This window comes from Martes martes (genome assembly GCF_963455335.1).
Source record: "Martes martes genome assembly, chromosome: 7".
NCBI classification, from domain to species: Eukaryota; Metazoa; Chordata; class Mammalia; order Carnivora; family Mustelidae; genus Martes; species Martes martes.
The window spans coordinates 112997558-113015081 of NC_137894.1; the positions used below are offsets into that span (position 1 = coordinate 112997558).

At 51.6% G+C, this 17524-nt stretch overlaps 1 long non-coding RNA gene across 2 annotated transcripts; it reads right to left on the minus strand.

Moving 5' to 3' along the window:
- Positions 1 to 10162: 10162 nt before the first annotated feature.
- Positions 10163 to 13506, minus strand: LOC308346016. 2 transcript variants are annotated; one of them, XR_013967129.1, is made up of 3 exons: positions 12965 to 13506; positions 11641 to 11793; positions 10163 to 10556 (listed from the first exon to the last, which is right to left on the minus strand). It is a non-coding gene; the product is annotated as an uncharacterized lncRNA (long non-coding RNA). The 2 variants fall into 2 exon arrangements; XR_013967130.1 differs by having other exon boundaries at positions 10165 to 10556; positions 11539 to 11793; positions 12965 to 13324.
- Between the last annotated feature and the right edge of the window lie 4018 nt (positions 13507 to 17524).

The window sequence follows — 17524 nt, forward strand, 5'->3', positions numbered from 1 at the left end:
CAGCATTGCTTTGCCTCAGGGTCCTAGTCTGTTTACGGACAAAATGAAACCCCTCAGAGTATGAGTTCCCCAAAACAGGGAGCCTCTTAATTTGCTGTGAAAAGAACGATTTCTGTTTTAAACATATACGTTTATGGTGTTTATCATAAAAATAATACTCAGTTTCAGAAATTTTGGAAAATATAAAAAACAAAAAAGAAAAGAACATCTCCATAACCCAGCCACCCTGAGGTTCTGCCTCTGTTTACATTTTTATACATTTTTGCTTTGTTTCACATAGTGTTATTTCATAATTGGATGCAGAGTTATATATACAATCTTACATACTTTTTTTATTTTAAAACATTCCTCTGTGTTATTACAATCTCTCTATAAACATCATTATAAATAACTGCAAAATATCCCATTACGTCGATCACTTTTCTCAAATGTGAACTGCAGAACATCTCATTGGAATTATACGGGGTATGTTCAAAATGCAGATTTCTGGATCTTATCCCAGACCCATTCAATCAACCTTCAGGGGTGGAGGCTGGGAATCCTCACCCTAGCAGGTTTCTCAGGCAACTCATAAAGCTACAAAAATTTGAAAACCACTGGAACTGGTGTAGCCATAGCTTCCCATCACCTTACCCCAAACGCTGGATGTTTTGGTTATTTGCAATTTTTCCTTTTATAAATAGCTACACGAAGAACATCTTTGTGCAGAAAGCATTTTGTAAATTTCATAGCGTTTCCTGAGGATGGCTTCCCAGAGGTGATATTATTTTGAAAGATGTGAACATTTTGTTTAAAGATTTTATTTGTTTATTTGAGAGAGAAAGAGTGAGAGCGAGCATGAGAGGGGAGAAGGTCAGAGTGAAAAGCAGACTCCCATGGAGCTGGGAGCCCGATGCGGGACTTGATCCCTGGATTCCAGGATCATGACCTGAGCCAAAGGCTGTCCCTCAACCAACTGAGCCACCCAGGTGGCCAAGACATGAACATTTTAAAGGTTCTTGATAGACGCACAACACGCCTATACACACCTTTAACCAACCACACAGTCTGCCCAGGTTTCCGGGTGAAATAGTTGCTGATTACTTATCTATATTTGTGGTTTACACTGGCTTTTATTTTCCAGCTTTCTTTTCAATAGCGTTCTATCTTTGCTATTGAAAAGATTGAGTTAGGTCACACCAAAGTAGGCAAAAACTGAGCAGATGATCCATAAAATACCCTTCATGAAGGCGCACAAGACTGTGGCTCGGCCCCATGACAAACCATCACAGCAGATATCCGTGGTACTCTAAGGATCCCAGGCACTGGCCGCGCTGCAGTGCCCCAGCACACCTGTGGCTCACACGTCCCAAGAACAGTGCTCTGCTGGGGTCCAGGCAATGCCCAGCACTCAAGGCAGATGCACAGTGAGGGTGGTGTAGAGAGAGGCCCGGTTCACCCTCCCTGATGAGAAATCACCTTGCAAAGAACAAAGAACACAGCAGCTGGCAAGATCTGGGGATCCCGAGGAAGACAATCGGTGCACAGAGTCATGATGGGCTCAGGGTAGGTAGCTTGCAAGCCACCAAGGGGTCAGAAAGAGCCACGCAATGAAATGTCAAAAGCACGGAAAACTGTTTTTAGACGGTGTGTTGAAATGGTGTGGGGCAGAGGAAATCGTATAAATATATACGGGCAACCCAAGCAGCCCAGTCTGCCACTAGATCAGGGCAATGAGAACCCGTTCATTCATTTAACCAGCCTTTACCTAGCATTTACCATGTGCTAGGGAGGCATCTGTCTAAAAGCTTCACAAATGTTAACTTATTCAACCCCTGCAATCAAGTCTATAAAATATCATCACGCCCACTCTGCAGATGAAAGAAACCTAGGCACAGAGAGGTTACGTAACTTGCCCAAAGTCACACGGCTAGGAAGTCATGGAGCCAGGATTTAAATCCAAGCAGTCTGATTCCAGAGCCCTTTCTTTCGGCCACTACTCCATTCTGCCTTGGGAGACAGGACCAAGATACTCGGGAGCCCAGCACACAGAAAGAAGGAGCAGTGAATAAAGCCAAAGAAAGCCAAAGCCAGAGTCAACTAAAGCAGCAGAGATGCCATCTGCCGACCCTCACACGCCAACCCATTCTAGAAAACTCAGGTTGTTCATTACAAACAAGCCTCTCGGCATCATCTTCTCCTACCCCCACCCACCCCACACCTTCCTTCTCCCAGCCTGCTGGCCCAGACAGCGGTGCCCAGCCTAGGGCACCCTCTCCCTGGTACCAGACTTCCCTGAGGGACTGCCTCTGCGCTTTATATGAAGGGCTGCAAAATCCATCATCCGAGCCCCTCGGTCCTTGCCTCCAAGGCCTTCCACCGCTGCAACTAATTATCTGTGCTGTAAAGTCGCATGTGGAAACAATCTACAGGGTTTCCCATCAAACCTGGCTGGCTGGCAGCTCCCATACCCAGGCGGGGGCAGGCCCGCTCCCCTTTTAAACAAACACATTAAGTTAATAACAACACCGACCACGTTTGACAGCCACGTTTACTAATTAATTCTCATTTGTTCCTTCTGTTCGGAAGGGGGTAGGGCTTGCACAGTTTACAGAACTGAGGCTCCAAACCGATTTCTCTTAAGGTGGCACCACAAAGTTATCGGACACTTGGACGGAGAACATTCCTCCCTGTTGTTCAGCCTTGCCCTCTGAACTGGTGGCCCTACGTACCTTGAACTGAAGCTCCCCGTGGGCATGTTTGAGATGGAGAAGATCCTAGAATCTCCCTCTGCTCACTCCAGGTGGTGGCCAGGCCTGCCCCTTGACATGAGCGAGTGGAGGCTGCCGCTCTCAACCACTCCTTCCCGTCACCAGGCAGGACCAAAGCACACGGTGATCTCATTTCCGTCCTCACCAGCATTCCTCAGGAGGCTTGATTATGATCCTTGTCACAGATGAGCAACCCTGGCTGAGAGGTCAAATGACATGCTCAAGGTGACCCAGCTCAGAAGCAGCAAGACCTATTTGCCTCACCCTTTGCCTAGGGATGACTGGTTAAGAAATTTGTTCCAGTTAATGTAACAAGCAGCTTCCAGGAGAACAGAAGTCCCCGTGCTCGGCGTTAGGCTCTGACCACAGAACCTGCCCTCTCTCCATACTTGCCTCCAAAGGCCTTTGGGCTCTGAGCATTTCAGTGATGAGCTGTTCGCAGGCTGAAGGAAGGAGGGTGGATGCCTGGGAGAACCTGCTTATTCTACAAGCTCCATCCCTTTAATCCAAACAAATTTATCCAAAGAATGCTGTTGCCTGGGCCAGACCCGCACCCTAAGACTAGTGTCTTTGGGTCTCCCCTGGACTTCTACCCAAGTTCACATCATCTCAAGGTTAGGAAGGTTCAACTGCCCACCCCTCTTGCCCTCCGCTCTGTCTTCTCTCTCTTCTCCAACAGTGATCGAGCTTTTTCAACTTGCTAAAGCTTCCACCGGGACCACTAACATTCTAGATCGTGTTTAGTTCTTGCAACAATCCTGCAAGCACGTATTATTACTATAGCGCTGGTTTTACAGATGTGAAACCTGAGGCAGAGAGCTTTTGTGTGACAAAGGTCACATGGCTGGGGTGCAGCCCCCTGGGATCAGCCTTCAGACCCTGGGGTTCGGACACCTATCTCCAGCTCATAGGAGGCATCTTACACAAGCCCCCTAACTTTTCCCCTCTCATCACAGAGGGTGCTGACCTCTCAGGGCCAATGGCCCTGCAGTCACATTCTTTCAGCTGCTCATGGCCTGCGAGGCTGATTTAGACATGTGTCATTTTCCAAGAAGACTCAGGGGCTCCCGTGCGGAAACCAAGACCCTCACTCTCTCCCAGCTGCTGGGCAAGGAGAATCAGCTGACTCCAAGCGCTGAGGGCCCCAGGTTTCTGAAGTTGTACTAAGAGGAAAAGGAAGTCCACTTGGCTTCCTGCTCAGCCTGAGCCCGGCTAACCAAGTCCCACCTGGGACCAGCATGGTGGCCAGGACCCAAGGAGTCCTGATAACACCATTGGGCTCTTCTTGAGCCTCAAACCTCCATAGTTTCCTAGGGCCTCACGAAGACCCACAGGACCTCGTGTATTCCCATGATATGAGCCAGAGGGAGAGCAGTGGCCAAAGAGACGCTTCTCCTTCTTTAGAAGATGAAGGCACTGCGTCACAGAGGTGAGATCGAGTTTGCTAGGAGGGAGTAGCGACAGCTGAAACTCAGGTCCCGTTAGCTGGGAAGAAAGAGGATATAGCCCCCAGACCACTCTGCTCTGCGCCCTGATAGAGTTTCTAGGTCTCTCAAAGCAGCTGGATTCGACGTGGTTCCAGGGCCCTTTTTTAAAGAAGGGCAGTTGGCCCTCATGGGAAAGAGGTCAGAGAGCTGGAGGGAACCACTGGGCCATGATCCTGTAAGCCCTCCTCCTGCCTCCCCCCTCCCTCTTAACCGCCCTGCCTCCAGATAATAACGGGGTGGGGGGTGGGGGGGGTAGTCCTGTGGACTCTGCCTTTCCTCCATGCTGGGATCCAAAGGCCAGATAGCAAAGACGCTGTTTCTTAGAGAGCCTGGTTTTAACCCTGTGCTTGCCTGGCGGTGCTGGCCTTCCCAGCAAGCTCCAGCTGAGGGATTTCTCTGCTCCTTGCCTGCCTCAGACAGACCGGCTCAGCCGGGAAGACAGGCCTGCAAGGTAGAGAGGCCTGTCTCACTGTAACTGGCTCCAGCCTCCTTACAGGATCTCCCCAGCCTGTGTCTGGGCCTTGGAACCTCCTTTGAGACAGCCTGGCAGGACGAGCGAGGCCTGAGGAGGTAGCCAACTATTCCGAGCCCCTCTTCCCAGCCCCAGGTCCTAACTCTGCCTGTCCAGGCCCTCTCCCCAGCCTCCTTTCCTTCCACTGGCTTCTATGAGCCCCTGCCCAGCCACTCGGTCCTCTCATTCGGGCCCATCCAGACAACCCCTAGGCCTCACTTTCCTCTTGGGCTTCCCAGCCCACCCCTGGTGGTTGGCTTCCGTAGAGAACACTAGGACTGGAAGGACCCCAAAGAGCCACCATCGGTCTTTCCTGTATGTGGAAACCATGACCCAGAGAGGCTAAGTGAATCGCTTCTCGGCCTTTTGGCTAAGATCAAGTGCAGAGAGGCTAAGTGATGGGTCCAGAGCCACTTTTTGGTAATAGCAGAGCCAGACTGGTTTCCAGGAATTCAAGAAATGTTTGTTCCACCAACCTGCACACAAAAAATCAAATTAAGGTAATTGGAATGGCAGGTGGCGGGAAGGGGTGAGTGGAGAACAAGGTTTAGCCACTTACAGATGGGGACACTGAGGCCCAGAGAGGAAAATGGCGCTTCCCAAGGCCCCACATTCTCACTGTTTGTGTCATCTCTTAGAGACAGACTAAATGGATGAGAGGCTCCTAATCCTGTTGGTGACAGCTGATGTCCAGACAGCATGATTTTGTAACCTCAATTAGTCACCTATTAACAAGCAGCTCTGAAAATCCCTCCACGGGGCGAGCTGCCACAAATCTCTCCAGCTGTGCAGTGCTGTATGTCTCTCTGTCCTGGGAGAGCGTTTCCCATGGGCACACAGTTCCCAAGCCCAGAAGAAGTCGATGAATCTGAAAAGGACTAAGAGCCAGATAGTACTTTCATCTTTTAAAAATTTTAATGAAGAAAGTTCTGCATCATTTGAGTGGCCAATCACTAGTTGCCTGTAGAACTCCTACTCATTGTCCAGTTGTGAGTACGTTGGCACTAGAAGGCCTGGCTTGCCATCCCAGCTCAGGAATGGTGTGCTCTTGGTCAGGCGGCTTAGCCCCCTTGAGCCTCAGTTTTCTCACCTGTCAAATAGGAATATTACCTTCCTTTCTGCTTCTTTGTGAGATTGAAATGAGAAAACAGGGTGCCTAGGTGGTTCAGTTGGTTAAGCAACAGCCTTCGGCTCAGGTCACAATCCCGGAGTCTGCCTCTCGCTCTGACCTTCTCCCCTTTTATGCTCTCTCTCAGTCTCTCTTTCTCTCTCTCTCTTAAATAAATAAATAAAATCTTTTTAAAAAAAGAAATTAGAAAACAGATATAAAAATGCTGTGATTTCTAAAATGTTGTACAAACAAAAAATTCTTTTTTTTTTTTTTAGAGGAGAGCAAGGGCAGAGGGAGAGAGAGAGAATCTTAAGCAGGCCCCGCACACATCACGGAAACGGAGCCCAACAGGGGCTCGATCTCACAACCCTGAGATCGTGACCAAAACCAAAATCAAGAGTCGGACACTTAACAAACCGAGCCACCCTGGCACCCCATAAAATCATTCATTATTAACATAATATTCTCCTATTGTCTGAGAAAGTCCCTTTGTGGGGGAAGAGGAGGGGGATTTAGGCAACTCAGCCAGGTTGCTCCCATCAGCCTGATTTAATGAGCCGTAAAACCCCAGTCATCGAAACTTCTCTCATTGTGTCTGGTTTGTTCCATCAGCTCTTCAGGAACACCACGATCCCCAGCTCACCCATCAGCCCGGGCCACAGGTCTTCTTCCCAGCTGCTGTCAGGCCACAGAGGACAGAGCCCCCAAGAGGGCTCCCAGGCTTCCTCCTTGCTTTCTCCCACTCCCAGGTCCCTTCCACTGGGCCAGCTGGGGAAGCTGACATGGCCCCGACCCTTCCCTGCACTGGCGTCAGAGAGAGAACAAGAGGGTGGCTGAGCCCCTCTACTTCTTTAAAGCAGAGTTTCTGGTCCTCTCAGGTAGGTCGGGGGCTTCCTATGGGAAGGCTGGAGGGGGCTTGGGCCAGCCTGGGGACAAAACACCCTTGGTACCTCCCATTTTCCGAACCCCACACTACATCCGGGAGGGACAGGAATTAGCATTTACTAATTCTCTGTTATGTGTTGGGCCTTGGCCCATATTAGTGCTACTTCCCCTAACCCAGAAAGGATATTATCATCTCCGTCAAACAGATGAGGAGAAACGGCTTCCAAGATGTTATCCACAATCACACAAGATGGGAGGGCTGGAACGGAATGTAAATCCAGCATTCTCACATCTCCGCGTGGGTATGGGCGAGGATTGCATACACCACGGTCATTTCCTGAATCTATGTATAGCAGGTTTGCTGGAGTAGATGAAAAGAAAGCCTAAAGTTCTATGCACTTCTGGATTTTTATTATCATGAACATCATAATAAATACTGGAAGTGAATACAAAAATAGTTGCTGTTAGCACAGATAGCTTTAACTTTGTTGTGTTACCATCTCAGTACAAAACTCCAAAAAGATTCCCTCCTAACAATTTCCTGTTCCAAAATAAGCAGCTGACATATATAAATAGTAACTAATATTCAGTGACTTACTGTACACAAAACCTTATACAGGAATCTCTCCTTTAATCTACCAAAAGCCTACACAATAGGTCCTATTGTTACCTGTTTTACAGATCAGGAAACTGAGGTGTGAAAGAGACTTCCTCCAGGTCACTGAGGAGGTTAGAAAATTTGAACCCCCATGATGTGATGTTGGAACCTGTACCCTGACCCACTAAGTGTTACCAGCTCTGGGACTTCCTGGATTGAAAATAGAGCTCGAGCCAATGAAGGTACCTAGTGTGTGCTCTTTGCAGAGAGTCGATAAGCCCTCAATAACCATTGAAGGGAAGGGAAGGAAGGGAGGGATGAGTAGGGGGCAAATGAATGAGTTGCTGACGGGTCTTGGGGGTGACTCAAGCCTCGAATTTCAGCTCAATTAGAAAGGTATTCTGGATCCTTCTAACTGCTGCCCTATGAGGGCAAGATGGGGATGGTAGGCGGATGCAGACAGCTTCAAAGGAATTGGTTCCTACCTGGGTGAGCTGCTTCAGGGATGCTGACCGCTCAGGACAACATCACCAGTCTGGTGTCATGTCACACCACCCAGGGCGGGGCTGAGGAACCAGAAAGATGCCTACCACAGTGAGGCTGAGGCCAAGAGGAATCCACGGGAGGCAGCCCCAAACCCACAAGTGTTTGGGGAGCATTGACGCTGGAAGGCCACCAGCTGAGCCTGGCAAGGGCTCTGTCCCAAGAGTTACCAGCTAAGAGTATCTCAGAAATGACTGTGGTTATCATTTCTCTGTCGAGGAAAGTCTCCTAGAGTCTTTCCATCTCCCACCCCAACCAGTCCGCCATCGCTCCCATTCTTCTCCTCCCCAGGTCTCCCTTCTCCCTGCCTGCCATTACTCACCCTTGCCTGCCTCTGCAGCCTCATCTCTCACTACTGCTTCCTTCCCACTCTGGGTCTCACGAAACACCACTACTTTCTTCCCCCCAACCCTCGCATACCCCACTTTCTTTCTCCTCCCCAGGGCTTCCATCTGCCTGGGATCCCTTTCCCTGTCTCTCTCTCAGTTGTCGAGACAATCCTGCTCATCCTTCAGAAAGTCTTTCCCGACCATCAGGAAGGTGAGGTGTCTTCTAGGTGCTTCCACAGCACATCCTGCCTTGGCCCATGTTTCACAGAATCATTCAAGTGCTTTGAATCTCCATGCCGGCATGGACGGGGTCTGTTTTTTGTTTGTTTGTCTTTTTTTTTCATTACTCTGTGCCCATTCCCCAGCACATAGTGACGGCCCTTTGATGGTTTTCAGCTCCTCACATAATAGTTCAGACTCCATTTCTTTCAGGGAGCCTGAGGAATGCCATGCAAAAAAAGCAAGGCAGAGAATATTTAGATGAGCTCAAGGAGGTTACCATAAGGCTTGTTGGGGCTGGAGATCTTTACCCAGGGGCCCAGACACCCAGGAGGCCAGGTGAGAGGCAGAGTCACCAATTCCACTGCTTTTCACCTTTGGGGTGAAAGGCCCTACTCCAAGTGTGGGAAGCCTCGTATTTCAACTTGAGCCATTGTCTAGCTGGCTTCGCACAGGAAGTCTGCGGGGGGCGGCTGGGAGGTAAGAGAAGATCCTTGAGCCATTCAGACCTCAGGCGGCTGAAAGCAAGTTTCAGTCCAGGAACCCCACACTGCCTTCTACCCACAAAGCTCCTTCACGCCACCCCCAGGGACCAGCAAGACCTCTAGCTTAGGTAAACAAGGCCACAGGAAAGCAAGCATCCTTATCTGTTATCAGTTTTCTTTCTCCAGCTCAGCCACTTGGCTGGAACAGCAACCAGGAGGTGGGAGCCGGCCAGACTCCTCCCCTTCTCTCTCTTATCTTTTCTCCCTGGCCAGCTTCTCCCTCCCCCAGGACTTGAGCTCCCTGGGGTCAGTACTCCCACCAGCTGGAGAAGAGAGGCAAGTCCTATCATAACAACCCAAGTCAAGGCCGAGTCCCTGATTGTCTGCACTAGGGAGGATCCCTCCTCCCTCCTTCCTTCCCCCAGGTCCCCTCAGGATGGGGTCACAGATGTGTTTATCTTGTTGGAGGAGATGGGGAGGGGTGGAGGGAAGCAATCTGGAAGTTAGTTGAAGGATAGGATATGGGGTGCCCATGGGGTCATGTGAAGCCCCGCCTTTGACACTGAGGACAAGTGGGTTGCATTTTGGTCCTCATGATGTTCAAATGTCCAATTGGAAGGAGATGGAGGAGAAGTCATTAGGTACAAGGTCTCTTCCTGCTCTAGAATTCTGTGACAACCAGCCAGAAGGCTGCAGGGGAAGGCTGTTGGCCGGGGTGAGTCTGACTGTCTCCCCATCTCCTCTTCAGACTTCTAATTACATAAGCCTGATCCTGACCCAGAAAGAAGGGGTGGCTGCTAATACTCTCCAGACTGTCACCTCATACCAGAGGCACTCCAGCCTGGAAAGAAAAAAAAAAAAAAAATCTGGGACTTGGAGGCATCAGGTTCCATGAAATGAAAATATCTGAGCCACATCCCAAAGAAAACAGATTTCTATAATTCTCAGACCAACTGAACTGTGAGGAGAGGGGTGAGGTCCTCTTCCCCAGCCAGGCATGTGCCCTTCCCTTCCCCCCATAGCAGTCCGGGGGTCCCTGAAGCAAGTCAAACAGGGGGAGTGGGTACACACCCCAAAAGCAAGGCAGATGCGGATACCGATGGAGGGGAGAAAATGGGATTTAGTACAGCACAGTGAGAGCCAAAACCTGGCCAGGTCAGGGTGTTTGGGGATGGACCTGCTCCCTGGACAAAAATAAACCACAGCCCTAAACACCCCCAACCAGACAACAGGACGTTTCAAAACTACAATTTTGTGGCACTTTATTTTATGGAGACAAGGGAAATATTTATGCCTCAAACATGGTCCTGAAAAGGACACCCCCCCAGCTTCATGGCTAGATTATGGCTTAAAGCAGAAACTGACTTTTAGGACCTTTTCTGTGGTAAACTTTATTTTTGGTCATCAGGGGAGAATTATCCTTTGCTCTCCCAGGAGATTTTAGGCTCAGCCAGAGGACTCGCATTGGCCAATGACATGTGAGCAGAAGTGACAGGTGTCACTTCCAGACAGAAGTGCTGAGGATCAGTGAGTGAGTCATGGCGTCTCTTTTCCCTCTGCTATGACACCGTCAGAGTCCCAGATCAAAAAGTCCCAGCATTTGTCCATCAGCCCAGGAGCGAAAACCGCTGAGCAGACCTATAGCCAACACAACAGACACGTGGTATAAATGAAAAATAACCTCTGTTATCGTGAGCCACCAAGATTTTGTGGTTATTACCACAGCATAACCACACCTACCCTGACTTCGTTTCTGCACCCTGGATGTGCCCCAGCCAAGCTGACTATATGTTTTTCTTCTAGTTCCCCACTGACTCTCCAGGCAAACGGTCACCTGATGCCAGGGGATGACATCAAATTCTCCAGACTGCAGTACCTTCTACCACTCCTCCTGTACCGTGCAGCCCTCCCCATAACACTCCTCATTTTGCGTGGGGTGCCCGCGGGGCTCGGTCAGTTAAGTGTCCGACTCTTGATTTTGACTCAGGTCATGATCTCAGGGTCATGAAATCGAGACCCCCAACCCACATCGAGCCCCACGTTAGGCTCCGTGTCAGGCTCCGTCCTGAGCGTGGAAACTGCTTAAGATTCTCTTGTCTCCCTCCCTCTCCATCCTTCCTCCCCCTCATGCTCTCTTAATTAATTAATTAATTAAAGACAGACTTCTCATGATGCTGGACTGTTACTCTCACAGTACCCCATACTTCTTTCTGTGACTCCTAAGGGACAATGTCTTGTGGGTCTGGGTTGTAATAGGACATTGTTTCAATTAGGTGGGACCACCTAACTCACACTTTTATGTCCTAGCCTGAAAATTCTAGGTGAGGCCACCCAACATACAAAAGCTACGTCCGTGTCCTGATCTGCCAGTCTCATCAGTTCAGAATCACATACATCAAACTTATTTGTGCTTTCCAGGTAGCCAGACCAGATCCGCACACCTGGGCCCAGCTGACTTTCCCCTTCCTCACCCTACACTTGAAGTCCACGGTGTCTCCTATTGGCCCCTTTGTCCCATCTCTCCACGAGAGGCAGTTCTCCCCTGTGGCCCACCGCTCCTGATCTTTGATACATGCCCCTATTTCTTGTCAAAAACATGGTCTTCTGGACTTCCACATACTTTGCCTCTGCCTCTGTCACATCCCTGGCCAGCCCAGGGCAGGCTGCAGAGGCTGGGTGCAAGTTTCTGCAGCTAGAATCCCCAAGTTGGAAAGATTCTCACGGGCTGGTGGAGGAACATCGGAGGCCAGGACTGGTGTTGCCCCGTGTGCCATTCGTCAGGAAGGAGGCGGCGATCTGACTCAGTGTGGGAAACAGGTTCTGACCTTCGGGGCTGGTGGACCCACAGCGCCCTTGGCAGAGCAAGATGGAAAAGCTGGGGGTGTGGCCAGCAGGTAGAACAGGTGAGGAAAGAAGCAGATTATTGTGATGCCAATAGGTACCAGCAGCTCAGCTCTCCTCCTAGCCCAGAGCTCCTCCCTTCTGGGAGACACAGAAAGAGGGGTTCCGCCTCCCTGGCCTTCCTGGGAACCCAGGTAAACCGGGTGTAGGACCACGCCTCTGGGAGGGAGGGGGGCAGGATTAAGGGAGAGGAGGCAGAGCTGCTCCGAGGAGCACGCTTCCAGAGCCTGTCCCTGCTGTCACCCCGCTCTAGATCTGCTCGAGGCAGCACAGCCCAGCACAAGTGCTCAGTCCCGGAAAGAGGGAGGGGAAATGGGAGGGTCAGGGTTAAGGCCCTCCAGGAAGCAGATGCGGTAGAGGCAACTAAATGTCTCCACCCCCTCCCTGTTCCTGAGCTAACAGGTACGAAAGCCCTCTGTAAACTGTGAAACCCCACACGTGTGAAACATTGCCATGGCCACCATTGTTGGTCATTCTCCCTCTTACCCCAGGTCAGTCAGGTGGGTCAACCCCAGGGCTCCATCCCTCCCTAAGGACACAGGGTGCGGCCACATCCCCAGGCTTGCAGGGAGCCCTGTGGTCTGGGCCATTCTGAGTCCTTGCCTCCCTGTATCACTCCTGGCCAGGAGGCTCATCCTTCGGTTCTGCCCACCCAAGTCCCCATTTCTCCTGAAACCACATCTCATTCACACTTCTCCTGCACCCCGTCCAGCTAGAGGTCAGCTGGAGGTCAGCAGTCAGGTCTGAACCCCGTGCTGACACAAAGCGGGGTGCCATGTGGGGGATTCCGGGCATGGTTCTCAACAAAGCTCTGAAGGCTCTGAAGGCCGTCAACGGTCTTCCTTGTCTTTAGGTCCCCAGCCCCTTCTCCCCAGGTTACTACCTTCTCTGGCTGTCCCCAGCACTGAGCTCCTGCCCTGTGGAGCCCACTTTCCTCAGGCAGCTCCCCAAACTCCAGCCCTTCATTGGCTTCCCCCAAACCTACTGATCCTCTTGAGCTCTGCTCCCTTCTCAGCAGCAGCCACCTAACTACACGGGGCCTCAGTGGATGCTTAGAAGTATCCAGCGCCATGCTAAGTGATGTGTGGTGATCACGCGGGATGGAATCCTCACCTTCAAGGGAGTTAAAGAAATAAATACGTTACCTGGAGAAAGATAGTCATTCAAGGCCTTGGCGGCCATGAGTGGAGCTCTACGTTCTATTTGTGGAGATCTGTGTAGTTCTGTGCAGCTCAGACGTGGGGCCCAGTCCTTCATGGAAGATGGATTTCATCTGGGCAGAGAGGACGGGTAGGCCTTGCTGCCCTAACACATTCCAGAGAGATGAAACTCTATCCTGTTTGTGAGAGATCTCCAGGGCTGAAGTTTTCACGGCAGCCCAATAACCAGCAGGCTGTTTTCCTTTCGGCCCCTACCAGATATGGCTGTCTACTGCAGGCTAAGCTCCCCGCTTGGCTCCAGGAGATGGACAACAGCTGCTCACCAGCCCCAGGGCCGTCGCCCTTAGTGGCTGAGAAGACTGGCGGTCAAGGAGCGCCGATGTTGCTGAGCTGAGGAAACCAGCCCACGTGGGCCTTTCGGGAAAAGGCTGAGGGAACAGTCATCTGATATCTGCCTCCGGGTTGTGTGACTGACAGACACTTAATTAACCGCTATCCCAACGAGAGGGTGGGAGGTGTTTGGGGTTCTGCTGGAGACAAGAGAATCCCAAGTGTTCTGGGTGAGGGAGGATGGTTAGGAATGAAAACATGGCCCAGTCGTAGGAGGAGATGGCGGCCCCGCGGTCCCAGAGCCATTGAATTTAAGCCTCCACAGTAAGGACGCTGCAAATGAGCGTGGTTCTTGTCGTGGCTGGGGACGTGGACCTACCCAGAGCCACCGAAGGCCAGTACGGGGCAAGCAGAGGAGCAGGGAGGGTGCCCCTCCCCCCTGCCGGGCAGGGGCTGGCTGCTTACTGCCCCACGGCCCAGGACCGGGCTTCCGAAGAGAAACACAGAAAGAGCCAAGTGGGAAAGGATGTCATCTTCCTGTCCTTTCCCAGCCCCTCACACCAGCCTGTCACAGGCCATTGTTTACTGAGCACTTACCACATGCTCCTCACGGTGTAGAGACCTCATCTGACCCTCCCCTAACTCACAGCAACTGTATAAAACGGGTCAGACACGTAGCCCCCACTGCAGATGTGAGCAAACCTCAGGAGGCTGGTGCTCTTCCCGGAATCACACAGCAAGAAGTGGCCCCAAAGCCCTGACATGGACCTCCTGCCCTGTCGCTCCCACAGGACCCCACCTAACGCACCCGAGCTCTCTGTGAGGGCATTCACTCTTGGGCTCTGCACTGATGAGGATACTGAGGCTCCAAGAGATCAAGCGCCTTCCCTAAGGTTACACAAGTAGCAAGAGAGCAAAGTCAGGACCGAACCCCTGGCTTTCCAGCTTCCGAGCCCACTTGTGGTTTTTGTTTGTTCGTTTTGTTTTTGAAAGATTTTATTTTTTGAGAAAGAGTGAGATAGCAAAAGAAAGCAGGAGCAGGAAGTGGGGAAGAGGGAGAGGCAGGCTCCCCCCTGGGCAGGGGCTGGATTCCCTAACCCTATCCAGGACCCAGGGATCATGACCTGAGCCAAAGGCAAACTCTGAACCGACAGAGCCACCTAGGAGCCCCCAGAGCCCACTCTTGTAATCAGGGATCCTTACGGCCTCCCTTCCCATCCCCCACATAAGGAGCAGAAAGACAGCCTATTTCTTCCAAAAAGAGTCACCTTCTCTGAGAGTAATGTGATCTGGAACACGAAAATGCACTTGGGGGAAACACACACACCCTGGCAGGCGTCACAGGACAGTGCTGCCGCTGACACAGTTGCGAGCTCGGCTAGCACAGACACTGGGCAGCCCCGCGCCCCACACGATTAAGTGGACTGGGCATTTCATCTGCTCTCCTAATTTTAAAAACAGATCCCTTTTTAATGTCATGTGGGCATGGAGCACGGAGTGGGCTATCACCACTCTGTCTCCTTTAGTGCTTATTAAGGGTTCACTGTTACTGGATGGGGAGAAAGGCAGCCTCTTGGTAAAACATAAGGGCACGCACGTACTAGGAGGCTGTGTCCCCAGACACCAGCATGCTGTCGCAAAGACAGTGTGCTGTAAGAGAAAACTCACCTCTAACAAAAGGAGGGCAGGGAGTTGCAGGAGCACACTCAGGCCTCCAGGGAAGGGAGGAGGCCACGCCTGCTGGGGCCTGGCAGGGGCCAGGCGGGGAAGTTTGGGGAGGGCCTCATCTTCCAACTTGCCTCCCTCGCTTGACCTCCATACTCTTTCTGGAACTGTCTCTTCAACCCAGGAAGGTCCACCGGACTCGGCCGAGACCAAGTCGTACAAGAGGGAGACGAAGAGGGAGAAACAGATCCGGGACAAGGGGCCAGCTCCGATCCCAATTTCCCCAGCCCACAAGGGACTTGCAAGTGGCTTTGTTTCCTGAGCTCCACACTCCCTCTCCCTGCGTGGCACCAGCACTCCTACAGGATGTGAGTGGGGACAGGCTATCGAGTCAGTCTCCCAGCTTGGCTTTGAGGTCCCATAGAGACAGGTCCTGTGGTGTTTCAGCCCTGGGCCCAAGCAGTGGAGGCAGAGAGGGGGAAGGATTGCTGGAGCGGAGGAAAGCAAGCTCTGGCCAGGGCCCTCCTCTGTCCTGTACCTTGTTAAACAAGATAGGGTAGAACTCAGGCCTCCCCTCACCTGCAGGCCTCTTCTGCAAGGCTGAACAAGGGTCCTTCATCCCTCTCAGGTGCACCGCATTTCTCACTCTATGATTCCTCGCACCTTGGTCTCTCAGGCTTTTCTCATTTATTTAATTTTCATAAGTAATCTCCACATCCAACGTGGGGCTCGAACTCACGACTCCAAGACCAAGAGTTGCACACTCCTCCGACTGAGCCAGCCGAGAGCCCCAGTCTCTAAGACTTTTATTGCCTGTACTGTCCTTGAATTTTCTGTGCATGTCAGTGTTGTGTCTGAGAGGGAAGGGCTGCGTTGTACCCATAGCTGCATTCCCCATGATACCCCCAGGCACATAGTAGGCCCCAGCAATAACTCAGGGAGCTCCTGGACGGGCAAGTTAGGTCCCACCCTGTGTTCCCTGCCCTTCCCCAACCCCACCACCCTGGCACCTTCTTTCCCGGTTTCTCTGTCTGGACCTTCCTTGCCTAGCGCAGCGCCTGACATACAACTGCTGTGAGGATTCGCTCACTTACCATTTATTCCATTCCTTCTACCATTCATGTCTCAGGTACTCGGTACACATTTCTTTGACCTTTAAACCATAACTCTGTAAGACGCCCTAAGTTGGGTATTCTCCCATTCTGTAGAAGGAAAAACTGAAGTTCAGAGAAGTTAGCCAGGGACACCCAGCTTATAAGAGGCAGAGGTGAGATTCAAACCCAGGCTTGCCTGGTACGCAGAGCCACGCTCCTTCACTGAGGCCGACGGCCTCCTCAGCCTCTGTTGTCAGCCGCTCCGGGCCTGTGGGCTACGGAGGCATGTCACCCCAGTGGGGCTGCTGATTTCTCCCGGGACCCAGGGAGAGGTCTCAGGGAGCTCAAGCCTGGAGCTTTCCACCACTGGTGCTGGGAGTATGGGAAACGGGTGTTTTTCTTCCTTGTGGCCAGCCTAGCTGATTCCTACAATGGATCCGCCCTGGAGAATGACCGGAAGAAGTGGCATCCGGCTGGCTCAGGGAGGAGCCGGCCTCTTCCCGCCCTACAGAGAAGGGATTTTTTTGCTCCAAAGCAGCAGCTGCAGCTGCCTTGGAGGTGCCCTTGGACAGGGAGGACAGGAGGGTTTGGGTGCAGAGGGCTGGATTCTGTCCCCTGCCTGCTCGGGGGTTGGGCCAGCTTTGGGACCCACCATCTGAAAAGTTGATGGGCCTTTCTTTATGCTTTCTGACACTTGACCTGGAAGTTCTCAGGGAAAATGACCCTGGGGGCTAAGACATCTCCTGGATGGGGGGGCCACGGGAGCTGATCAGTGAGGGTCACTGAGCATCTCCTAGGTCCCAGGGATTGTCCAAGAGGGACTCCTGCCTTTGCCACGTACCAGCTGTGTGACCTTGGGAAAGGTACTCCATTGTGCCGAGGCTATTTCCCCATCTAAAAACGGGAGAAAAACAATCCTTATCTCAGTGGGTTGCTGGAACACTAATAAGAAAATATAAGCAAGGACCTTAGAACAATGCTTGGCACATACCGAGTGGTCAGAAAGCATTTAAGAGCTGTGTTCAACAGCATGTGACAGACACCACAGACATCGCCACCGGCAGCAATGTGACATCTGTCCGTTGCTTCCAAACTGCAGATGAGAAAACGGACACCGAGAGCTGGAATGAAGCTGAGACTTGAATCCGAGGGTCTCATTCCCCCGCCCCCCTTCCACTCTCCGGAGGGCCCCTCACTCCGTCGTCTTCACAGAGGCAGGAGTCCCTCCTGACCTTCGGGAACCAGAACTAGAAAGTGATGGGTTGGGGTTACTTAGTACACTCGCTTCTGATAGAATTTATTTCATTACTTACGGTTGTCTCGTTTGTTATTTAATAATGGCTGTGTTTAACAGCTGACTCATAGAATTCCTGGAAATTTAGCAGTCGGTCCTTTTGAACCAATACTACCCGTGCCCATTACGTCTCAGGGCTGTGGGAAGAGTAAAGGAGGTAAC